The sequence below is a fragment of the Podarcis vaucheri genome, assembly GCF_965113315.1.
Source record: "Podarcis vaucheri genome assembly, chromosome: 6".
Lineage (NCBI taxonomy): Eukaryota > Metazoa > Chordata > Lepidosauria > Squamata > Lacertidae > Podarcis > Podarcis vaucheri.
In genome coordinates, this window is record NC_138764.1 from 5,725,830 (window position 1) to 5,728,503 (window position 2,674).

The window sequence follows — 2,674 nt, forward strand, 5'->3', positions numbered from 1 at the left end:
AAAACCAGCTCCAAAAATAAATAATTACATAAACAATTTTGCATTATTGTTATTTGCAGGCGTGTTAATCTCTCTATACTTATTGCCTGCAAAATACGGGGGCAATATTTCTTTTCTAGGATTTAGTATAGAGAACAAATTTCAGCTATAGAAACCCACAAAGAGGATCGATATAACTTCTCTTCTTTTTCTAACTTCTGTTCATCTGTACTGTACTTGGGAAAACAGACTGTTGCCTGATTCCCTATGCACAATATGCACAATAATATACACAATATTCATATGCACAATAGGAAGGATTTGAAACACTGCACTACTAATTACTGTTTCCTCTTCATAGTGAAATTATTTGCACATTTGGCTTCAGAATTTCAATTTTAAAAAGCAGAAAGGTGACAAAGTCCTCAAGTTACAGTTGTGCTTGGAAGTTAATTCCACTTAAACCAGAATTTTTTTCTCAGTAGAAAGCTAGAACTGGGTCATGCTGTGCTACCGGGAGACTGTACTATTAGATACTTACGCCAAAATGGGTGGCTTTATTTCTTCTTCTTTTAAGACTGCAAGTACAAATTACCACTCAACAAGTGTTTCAAAGGCCAGTGGAAACAATGCTCCACCTTTTGTACAACTGTCCCAGCTTGAGTTGGCACCTTTCCTGAAGCTCAGCCCCACGTGCAGGTGCCTTGGTGTGGGGCCTGGTGAATGGCATCAGAGGGCGGACCAAACGGCTAATGCTCTTAAGTCAAGCAGAAAATAGGCTGCCACCCAGGTCCTGAGATTTGTACTCCTTCCCCACTAACCCCTCTTCCAGGAAAGGCAAGAAGGTGGTCGCATGGGAACAGGCCTTTTTCAGTGGTGACTCCCCATTTCGAGAATGCTCTCTCCAGGGAAACATGCCTGGCAACATCACTGTTTTTAATGCCAGGCAAAAACCAGGCTTTGGGGCATTATTTTTCTGCTAATTTTTTGTGGAGTGGGCCGAACTGAATCTGCTCTATTGTACATATTATCATTGCTTTCATTCTTGTTTCTACACTTGTTCCTAATGCTTGTTTCTAAAGTTGCTTGAAGTTCACCTTTGTGGAAAAGCAACTAATAAATATAGCAATAGCTCTCCCAGAGAATTCTCACAAAACTGCCAATCTCTAGGTAGTGTAGAAGCCCCTGTGACAGCTCATTTTTGCAGAGCAGCCCGCAAGATACAAAAATCAAAAGGTAAAACGATTCATTAGCCTAATTTCTTTTGGCGAAAAACTGTAAAAAATATAAAAATATTTTAACACCAATTGTTTTTAAAACTGAAGTTCCATGCACGCTTACTTGGAAAAAGGCGTTACTGAACTTAGTTGTGCCTAGTTCTGTGCTTAGGCTGCATAGGCACGCACAGACTCAACTTGTAGCAAACATTTGTTTAACAAAGGCTCTTCTTCAGCCAGCTAAAATGCAATCTGTAGCTTTTGCCTAGAAATGCAAATAATATTGAAAAGAAGTGTCACCACATAAAGAACCAGTCTCAAGTAGTTCCTCAAAGAGAAGGCATGGTTCTTTTCTTCACCCTGCTTTATTTCACGGGTATTCAGTCCCCTGGAATTCAAGCTAGTAATTTAAAATGTTGTAAGTGCATTGTTGCAAAAAGGCTGCAGACTGAACAAAAAGCTCAGCCTCCATACCTCACCTGTCTTAAAGCCAGAAGCCCTGCTTAGTCTGACCTTAGTTAAACCTAAACTGCACTGTCCTAGGCAATGGTATCCCTCCCTTTTTGCTCCTGCACTAACTGATGACTCTGACTAACATGTATCATCATCTGCTGCCCTGATCTTGCATCTGGTGGGCTGAAGCCTGACCCAAGGGGGGGCCACAACAGGAGCACCACCCCCATGCAAATGGGTCCTCAAATGCATGTTCGGGTTAAAAGTGGATTCTGGGTCTGGAAACACTGAACATACCAGGGCACCTGAGGGCAGCAGGCTAGTCTGTGGTGTGACACACACAGCGCCATCGCCACCTCTTGCTGCTGCTCCCCACTGCCTTGCACCCGCATCATTGGCAGGGAGGTACTAATACTACCAGGTGGGATGGGTGTGGGTGCATTTTATCATGAAGTAGTGTGCGTGTGTATGTGCATCTATATTACCTATATCTGTCTCTATATCTATTCAAATAAATAAATAAATACCCAGAGGAGTAGATGTGAACAGATACTTATTATGTTATAGTAACATAATTTATAACCTGTCTTTATGTAGTCATTTTGGTGCAGTTGTCCTGTGCCTAAAACGAAAAGAAAAACTTGAAGTCCCTGGAAGTCTCAAAGCTGCTCCTCACGTTTTGGTAAAAAGTCAGACCAGATGCAGGGTGAATGAAGTTTAAATGTGAACCTCCTCACATATTCTTAACCTGAACTTACTTGCATCTGACTAGCCAAGTATACTAACTAAGGTATAGGTACGAGACTATTTTTTCCCCCTAAAAATGGTTGAAACGTAAACAGCCTGACCCCTTTTTTTAAAAGGAGGCATGTAAACTTGCTTACTCTTAATTATTTGGCAGCAAAACACATGCATGGTTTGGGATGCACTTGCACAGACCAAAAGGTGCCTCCTTCTCTTTTGTGTGTCTTCATTCAAGTAAACAGTGTTTCCTTTTCTTCAATAATTTACTAGGAGCTACATAG